The sequence below is a fragment of the Henckelia pumila genome, chromosome 1 (genome assembly GCF_033568475.1).
Source record: "Henckelia pumila isolate YLH828 chromosome 1, ASM3356847v2, whole genome shotgun sequence".
Taxonomy (NCBI): Eukaryota; Viridiplantae; Streptophyta; class Magnoliopsida; order Lamiales; family Gesneriaceae; genus Henckelia; species Henckelia pumila.
Window position 1 is genome coordinate 85,242,961 of NC_133120.1, and position 10,628 is coordinate 85,253,588.

A 10,628-nucleotide genomic window follows, 5' to 3' on the forward strand; every position below is an offset into this window, starting at 1 on the left:
TTAAATCATGCCATAAAATTATTTCGTGAATGCATGTACTTAAATAAAATGTGTGTCCTTCATATATATTTAATTTAATTTTTCATACTAACATATAAATACTAAAATAACTTTCATGCATATAAAATTAAATATATAATCAGGACACATGAAAATTTCTCATGGTTTGTACTGAACTGCTGGCCCTAACACTCAAGCCCATTTTCTTAAAATCTGGCCCATTAACATACTTAAGCCCATTAACACATTTCTAAGCCCAAATAACTTGATTAACTTAACTGGGCCTAAATAAAATATTTAAGCCCATTAACTTAATTAAACCCAATAAAATTTTAGACTGACCCAAAAATACACTGACTGGCCCAAAAATTCCTATGGGCCCACGAGCCCATAAAAATTATTGGGCTAACTTAAAAATATTTTGAAAAGTCCAAATAAAATTATTTGGAAGCCCAAATAATTTTATTTCTAATTTAATTGGCCCAAAAACCAATTAAATCCTAAAATACTTTAAAATTAAAAATACTCGAGCCGGCCCACCTAACCCGGACCCGGACTCATTTGACCCGACCCTAGACTCTACTGACCCGACCCTGACCCCCAGGACCCGACCCAGACCAACCCAAACCCATAACCCGAAGCCCCCCCCTCGTTTCTGTTACGGCCGCGAGCAGCAGCCCTTCTAGGGCTGCTGCCGCCCTGCTCCGGCCATCCCTGGCCGGAGCTCCGCCGCCCAGACGTAGCCCACGTCTGGGCGGACCAAACCAGCCCAAGGCCTCAGCCCCATGCACCTCCTACACCTTAACCGATCACCCTTTCCCTTAAACCCTAACCTGCGCCGATCTAGGACACCCGATTGCCTAGCTTGCTTCCTGGGCTCGTTTGGCTCGAACCACTCGAGCCACTCGAGTCCAAACCACCCTTACACGACCTCAAGACCCCTGGCCAGCAGCGGGACGCACCATGGTTGAAGAAAACATGAGCATGATGGAAGGAATACATGAACAAAGTGCATAAAAATCAAAAGCCAATGTTTTTCTGAAAATTTCTTGGATGTTTCTGCTGCATACACACGCACACTATTACCCACTGATATGGAACAAAAATTTGAGAAAGAAAACATGCCTTCCACCGAAGTTGAAGAGAAAGCAACGTGTAAAACGATTCCGGGACGACGGGACGACGAGCAACCTTGAAACTTCGAAGAAACTCGGCTATGGAACCTCCTTGGCTGTGGTTCGAGGAAGAAGATGATGGATGGGGGTGAGAAAACTGATGGAGGCGGCTGATGGAGGGTTTGAGCGTAGGGTTGGGTAGTTTTAGGATTTAAAATTTTAAATATAATTACCCTACATAAATTACTTAATTAATATACCAAAGTATATAATTAAAGACTCCACTTAAAAGATTTAAATCTGATACTAATCATAAATCTCGAATTATATAATTAAGGAAATTTTAAAAATACAAAAAAGTCATTATTTTGGCTTAATTTGAATAAAAACGGACTCCTAAAAATATATAAAATTAAATACTGAAATTTTGAGGAAATAAAACTCAAAATAATATTTTTGGGCTCTTAAAAGGCTCATGAAATAAATTGGATAGAAAGTTGTCATCTCGTTCGTCCACGGTCCCGTCAACGCGATCAAAACAATTAATTTCCATAAATCGTGAAAATCACTAATTATGGGTTAAATACTTAAAAATAACTTAAAACATGCACAAATAATTCACATAAATATTTAACCCATATTCTAAAATTTTAAATAAATAAAATCCCTAATTATGCATGCGAATTTACGTATTAAAAGTACCGGATGTTACAATTCTTCCCCCCTTAAATTGAATTTCGTCCTCGAAATTAAAGTACTTACCCGAACAACTCCGGGTAGCGAGTCCTCATGTCTGGCTCGGTCTCCCAAGTAGCTTCCTCCTCTGAGTGATTCAGCCACTGGACTCTGACCATCGGTATGACTCGCGTCCTCAATCTGCGCTCCTCCCTAGCCAAGATCCGTATAGGCCTCTCCTCAAATGCTAACTCCGGTGTCAACTGAATAGGCTCATAATCCAACACATGCGACGGGTTGGAGACATATCTCCGCAGCATGGATACATGGAAAACGTTGTGCACTGCTGCAAGCCCTGGCGGTAGAGCTAAACGGTAGGCCAACGTGCCAACTCTCTCCAAGATCTCGAATGGCCCTATATACCTCGGATTATGTGGGGACCTCGGGTTGCTAATCTCATCTTAGGGCAATAAACGATTAATCAACAATTAATCATATAATAAAAGAATATTCAAACCAATTTTTTTTTTTTCAGAACCCCACGCGCGCCCGCGCCCCACTTCAGGCGCGCCCGCGCATAGGTTTCGGACAGAATCTGGTAAAATGATAAACATAAAAGTTGTAGATCTTTGTCTTAGCTTTCCAATGCCACCAACTTCACCCTAATCGGAGTTTTCAGTAAAAAGTTATGCTCATTCTACCAAAAAGGGTCGGTGCAGAAATTTACAAAAATTATCAAAGACTACAACAAAGATCAAAGTTGCTAGGGCTATTTCAAATCTGAAAAATTGCATACATAATCTCAATATGTCCGAAGCATAAACACATGCATATCTAGACATAACAATAATCGCATACATGTTTCTAAGGTGCAATACAATAAACTCAATTCTAAGTTTTCTAAGCTCAAACTAAATCAACACCTTCGAACATGCATTTGACAACAATCTATTCTTAGCCCGAAGTCACCACATGCTAATCTTTCTCAATCTTGAGCTATCCAAGCCACATCTGACTTGCTCATGCCCCAAACCTGAAGCAATGCACAAATACAAATAAAGCAACAGCCGGATAACTCCGGTGAGAATAAATCTCAGTATGAACAACATGCATATACATCAGTTAAACATATGATATCTATATGCCAAATGAATCATAAATCTTCAATCATGTAATAGGAGGTAAAACATGATAGTATGTTCATCTTTAATACCAAATATATAAACTCATTCAAATCTTGAATGTCATAACATAACATGCTAGAATTTATAAACGCATATTCTAATCCTTAGAAATCTCTAGGTTAATGCATAAATGCAATGCATGTGCCAAGGAATAGGCTATCGAAGCTGATATCAATAAATCGTAATACTGGGATCCCGGGGAAATAAAATCTTTAACTAACCACCGACTCTCCCAATCGAGGTGGCGTCAAATCTCTCAATCCCCTGACGTTGGTTCAACTATAGTGAGTTATCTAGCTCTGGAAATAAATCTATATTCCGTGCCATGAGTCATCAGACTCTGGAAGTAAATCTACATTCCGTGCCACTCAACTACAGTTCTACAAACGTCATCTGCATTCTAGGCCTTTCAACCCTCTGTGCTTTTCAGGCTGGAGTTCAAGATGAATGCAACATAATCTGAATGCATCAAATCATACATAAGCTAAAACAACATCTTGAACACATCAATCATATAATCATATGATCATATAATCACTCAAAGATACCGACAAATCTGTAAGCATCACATGGAATATGTAAGACATGTTCAATACAGAACATAATATAAATCAAAGAAGACAAATAAACATTGACATAAATATTCTGGAAATTCAAGAAGATATCTATCTTGAATAATCTATCCCATTTATGTAAACGTAAATAATAACATATATTAAACATGCATGTATGTGATTTTAGGCAACTCGATAATCAACAACAATCTCGAGTTATTCTGCCCATCTTATTAATGTCTATTCATACCTGCATTTCTGATTCGAATAGCTGACCCTCTGTCAATTCTTGATCAACTACAAGCTGTCCAAATCTGACATCAAATTCTGCTTATTTCAATCAGTGCTACTTGAAGGTATTCTTGATTCAACTTCAAACACTTTAAGTCATTCGAACTCGAACTCGTCAATTCAACTTCGATAATCTTCAAGTCAAATCTGAAATAATGTATAACATATCTAAACATCAATTTCCAATCTGAATCGATGTTTCTTTAAAGCTGATACATTTCAAATCTGACTAACACAATCGGAATTCAAACCGACGTCACAACTATTCGAATTCGATAAATCTTTCGATTCAAATATCATTATACCTTCATTCTAAATATAACCACATATTCAATTCATCCACTAAACACTTGAATATGAGCTCTAGACATATAGAATGAATAACAATTCAAAATCTTGAACCGGTGGCGTAACGGATTAAAACCGGAAATTCTAAAATCTTAAACATCAATTAGACAATCTTATAAGTATCAGAACATCCATAATTCAGCAGCCTAATCACGTGAATTGCAGCCCTCAAAATTCAGAATTTCGATAATTCTTTCAATATTCCAAAACATGTCCAAACGACGATCTTTTCTCGATCCGTCTTAGATATACTATCGTCGTATATGCTAGAACATGTTTATACAATCAAATCTTAATTCTAACAACAACATAAAATTCAAACATGGTAGAATTTCATAAAACTTACGTCAAAACGTAGTACTCGGAGCTGTGATCGCAAATATATGTTCATTCAGAAATTCTACCGGGCAGATCAAAAGATATCGGAGTTTCAAGGGACAAAAATGGCTTAACCCTTTTGTTTTTAAAACCTCTCGGCCATTTTCAGAATTGGGAATGAAACAATCTGATTCCCACGTGTACAAGTAGATATATATTGGCCTATTTGCATTTTAGTCCCTGAACTTTGGCCTAATTGCAATTCAGTCCTCGGACAAGCGATTTTTTTAATTCAATTTCAATCCTAAATAATTTAAAAATATTAGAATTTAATTCTAAACTCTAAATATTCTCAAATTAAATATTCTTGAATTAAAATTAAATCATTTCGGACCTTATTGCATTTTAGTCCTTGAATTTCTTAATATTTGCAAATGGGTCCTTGCTCGGATTTCATCCTCAAATTAAATCCTTGATATTTATCATCTTGGAATTCACATCTTAACTTCCATAAATATCAATTGCAAATATTTTTAATCTTTTAATTTAAGAATTCCGGATATTAAAATCTTAAAATCCAAAAATCCTCAAATTAAATATTTCTGACCCAAAATTGAAATCTCCAATTTCCATAAATTCTTAAATTCATCTTTTCACTTTTATTCGGAATTTAAATCTTAAATCCCGTAATTAAGAACTTAATATTTTCGGGCCTTACAATTCCTCCCCTCTAAGGAATGATTTCGTCCTCGAAATCGCATTCGATCTTACTGCTGATTCTTGTAGGCTGTGTAGCTGACTGAAGTAATACTAACTTCAATTCTCTGAGCTATCGATATCTATTCTGATATTTTCTCTTCTATCATAGCTTAATCTTCTTTCTGATTGTTTCTGCAATCATATCTATTCGCATTCACCTATAATCACTGAGTCAACTTATATCTAAGTTTCTTTTTCTCGTGATCTAACTCTGCATTAGTTAGTCTGTCTTGCTTACAATCTTATCGACTTCTGTTGTATCTAAATTGAATGCACATACATATTCTAGCTGATATTCTTTAGCCAATGCATATAGATAATAATTCATCTATCGGACAATTCGTAATTGAGTATTAATCAATTAGCTAGATCAAATACTCACAGGGATCAATTCTTACATCTCTTTCTAAACCTATTGATGCTCGATAAACAATTTCTGAATTGATCATTCTGCTCAGGCTTCAAATCTCTATATCTGTTGCCCATTTTCTAGCTCAGTCACTGATGTTCTATTTCTGTTCAAAACAATCTTCACATTCTCTATCATTTCTTGACTCATAGCTGGTCAAATAGCTGATAGTTCTGAAAGATCATTTCTATATAAAGACATTTCTGTGTTTCTGATCAATCAATCATCAAAATATTGTCTTTATATCAATCAAATAGCTGTCACATGAATCATAGTAATCACGTGGCAAATAATCAAGCAACTAGTACCGAATCTAGTACTATAGTTCTGAGCATATCCTCGGAAATCTGGATAATCACATCTGATAGTCCACTAATCAGAGGATGGTATAATGAAATCTCATATAACCAAACACTCAGAACATCTGACAATCAATGCCACAATCTAGAAAACGAATCTAAAGTCTCTATTTTGACAATAGATTTCCATAATTCCGGTAATCTGATCATCTTGCTAAATGCATGACAAGTATCTTTTATGTTTGTATCATATCTAATACAACATATTCATAAATCTGTAGAAATCTACTACACTCTAAACCGCAAAATCATGACGATTCGAGTAGATTCAAACTAAAGTCGTTCACAAAGTTGATCCGTTTTCAAATCTTATGTAACTAATCTGTTACATAAACCACTTGCGTTCTTCTTTTCTGCTTCTTTTACTGGAATTTTAGTATTGGTACTGTCAATTCTGTCGTATCTGTTTTCAGTTCTTCTTCCAATACTAATTTCCAAGTATTGACTACGTGTAAGTCATACATGTTTAGACAACGAAATGAATATTAAATCTGTTGTCATATGCATCTTTCAGAATCTGATATTCCATATCTAGAATATCTGGCATAATCAAACGATTATTCACCGCAAAAATTCATCTGTTCTGCTCTGCTGTCTTATCTCATATCTTACTATAGCATTCTCAATCAATATTCTATTGCTTTTATCTGTCCAAACTAATTCGAGTTTAGCTTGGATCACAACAATTCTGATTGTTTAAGTATCTGCCAAGCATAAATATTCAACAAGTACAGATCTGTACCCAATAAATCCAGCAATTAGCTAAAACCCAGAAATCTTTCTAGTATTCTGAATCTGAATTTCTATCAGTTACGAGCCAACTACTTCAAAATATACTGAATAAATACATCAAATAATCAAAATTCTCAAATCTCAGCTCAAAGGAACTTGCTCAAATCAAGATCATCCAAAATTACATATTCTGAATGATAAAATCTGCTAAGTGATACCATATCACTTGCATCATAAAAATCAAGAAGAAGGAATCAAATTAGACTCTAGTAAAAAAAATAAGAGTCCATCAAACTCGATCGAGGTCGAATACAAAAACCTCAGAATCGATATTAAGAAATTCAAGAATCACGATTTTTATGATGTAATAGTTTCAGCAAAATTGAAGATAACGCTCAACTGTAACTGATTTTTCTTATTCTCTATTGACATGAGTTCATTTATTAATTCTTAGCTGACAATAGCCGAATATAATCTTTTCGACGTAACTTATTGTCATAGAATTAATCATCATGTTGGTACTACATAACTCTGTTCTACTCAATCTTCTAACTGTTTCTGGAGTTCTTCAGTTCACGTAATGCTCTTCTATACAAGTTGTCATAATACCATCGTACTAGACACCACTCTATATAGAACTGCATTTATGTTGTAGAAAAATCGATATATGTCATTGAACTATGTCTGTACATTTTAACCACTGACATAGCTGTCAATTCTAGGTTGATTCTGTACTAGTTCAATATATCGACTAGACTTATACTGACATTCTTCCACGACCATCGTGATATAAACAGTACCGACATAAGAGAAATTTATTTCTGAAACTCATATCAAATAGATCTCTACTCATTGCTATTGCTGATCTAACTTAATCACTGCACGGAATCAATCAATTCTTATCCGATACTCAGTTATTGCATTAATATCTATAATGCATATTCAATCTTATTTCCTCAAGTCTGCATTTCATCTTCTCTGTCTAATCATTCAAATGTATTCCATCTACTCAAAGGCAAAATTTCAGCAAATACGATGAATACAGGCTCATCAGATACAGATTATAGCATAACAAATCACTGATCTATGAACGTATGCTATGCAATCAATATATAAGCGGTTAACTAGAATTAACTCACTTACCTATAATATTCTTATCTGATACAACTTGAGCCTTTCAGCTAGTGGAACTATGCTTATATATCTTCATCTGCTGGCGTTTATACTGACTCGATCTTTGCTGTTATTGTCACTATCGCTTGCTTCATAGCTATACTGCTATGAAAGTTTAGTGAAGGTGATGATTATAGTGTTTTCACAATTACAGAGGCGTGAATAAAAAAAAATCAACTCTGCCTCATACTACCAGTTCATGATTTCGTTCTTCTATTACTGGTTTGAAATCAGCTTATGCTTCTAGTCTGCAAAGTCTACTGTTCTATCTTCTTTAGCATATACGGAAAGAAACAATTCTGTTTACTTACCTGCCAAACAATTTCAGTACTTCTTCTGGCAACTTCACCAACTTCTTGCTAAGTCCTGGAGTTGATATAAAATCAGGCTAGTTCTATGTTCATCTGAATATGCTTCTCTTGAACAACTGATCCAACTTTTCAAATCAACTCCTTTCTAGACATAGCATATTCTGTATCTTTCTGAGTTGATGATTCATAACTTTGGAGTTGTTCAACTCACATACTCCTCAGTGCATCGGCTCAAAAACTTACCTCAACTCTGTTCTGTTCTGTCTGCGGTTCTGTTCTGTATGAGGTTCTCATTCTATCTGTACAATCTGTCTTATGCAATAATAGAAGCAATATATATGGCAGATATTATAACATACAATGTCAGTATATCGTACATATAATCTCATGCTTCTTAATAGAACACATACTTGCAATTTCTCATGTTTTTTCACATATTACATGCTTAAAACGAATTCACTTATTCTAATGAATTCAAGAAATCAGGCATACATAACAACATATAAGCATGTAATTCTTATCTCAATAAAGCAAGTAGTGTTCAATCAAGCAATCATAGTCGCATACAATTCTGTAAAGCAAGTACAGCATATTCATGCCATACTATAAATGCATGCGACTCAATCTACCCCGCTCAACTTCCATCTTAGTCCAAGACTTTATGCTCTGATACCACCTGTTGTGGGGACCTCGGGTTGCTAATCTCATCTTAGGGCAATAAACGATTAATCAACAATTAATCATATAATAAAAGAATATTCAAACCAAATTTATTTTTTTTTTCCAGAACCCCACGCGCGCCCGCGCCCCACTTCAGGCACGCCCGCTCATAGGTTTCGGACAGAATCTGGTAAAATGATAAACATAAAAGTTGTAGATCTTTGTCTTAGCTTTCCAATGCCACCAACCGAACCCTAATCGGAGTTTTCAGTAAAAAGTTATGCTCATTCTACCAAGAAGGGTCGGTGCAGAAATTTACAAAAATTATCAAAGACTACAACAAAGATCAAAGTTGCTAGGGCTATTTCAAATCTGAAAAATTGCATACATAATCTCAATATGTCCGAAGCATAAACACATGCATATCTAGACATAACAATAATCGCATACATGTTTCTAAGGTGCAATACAATAAACTCAATTCTAAGTTTTCTAAGCTCAAACTAAATCAACACCTTCGAACATGCATTTGACAACAATCTATTCTTAGCCCGAAGTCACCACATGCTAATCTTTCTCAATCTTGAGCTATCCAAGCCACATCTGACTTGCTCATGCCCCAAACCTGAAGCAATGCACACATACAAACAAAGCAACAGCCGGATAACTCCGGTGAGAATAAATCTCAGTATGAACAACATGCATATACATCAGTTAAACATATGATATCTATATGCCAAATGAATCATAAATCTTCAATCATGTAATAGGAGGTAAAACATGATAGTATGTTCATCTTTAATACCAAATATATAAACTCATTCAAATCTTGAATGTCATAACATAACATTCTAGCATTTATAAACGCATATTCTAATCCCTAGAAATCTCTAGGTTAATGCATAAATGCAATGCATGTGCCAAGGAATAGGCTATCGAAGCTGATATCAATAAATCGTAATACTGGGATCCCGGGGAAATAAAATCTTTAACTAACCACCGACTCTCCCAATCGAGGTGGCGTCAAATCTCTCAATCCCCTGACGTTGGTTCAACTATAGTGAATTATCTAGCTCTGGAAATAAATCTATATTCCGTGCCATGAGTCATCAGACTCTGGAAGTAAATCTACATTTCGTGCCACTCAACTACAGTTCTACAAACGTCATCTGCATTCTAGGCCTTTCAACCCTCTGTGCTTTTCAGGCTGGAGTTCAAGATGAATGCAACATAATCTGAATGCATCAAATCATACATAAGCTAAAACAATATCTTGAACACATCAATCATATAATCATATGATCATATAATCACTCAAAGATACCGACAAATCTGTAAGCATCACATGGAATATGTAAGACATGTTCAATACAGAACATAATATAAATCAAAGAAGACAAATAAACATTGACATAAATATTCTGGAAATTCAAGAAGATATCTATCTTGAATAATCTATCCCATTTATGTAAACGTAAATAATAACATATATTAAACATGCATGTATGTGATTTTAGGCAACTCGATAATCAACAACAATCTCGAGTTATTCTGCCCATCTTATTAATGTCTATTCATACCTGCATTTCTGATTCGAATAGCTGACCCTCTGTCAATTCTTGATCAACTACAAGCTGTCCAAATCTGACATCAAATTCTGCTTATTTCAATCAGTGCTACTTGAAGGTATTCTTGATTCAACTTCAAACACTTTAAGTCATTCGAACTCGAACTCGTCAA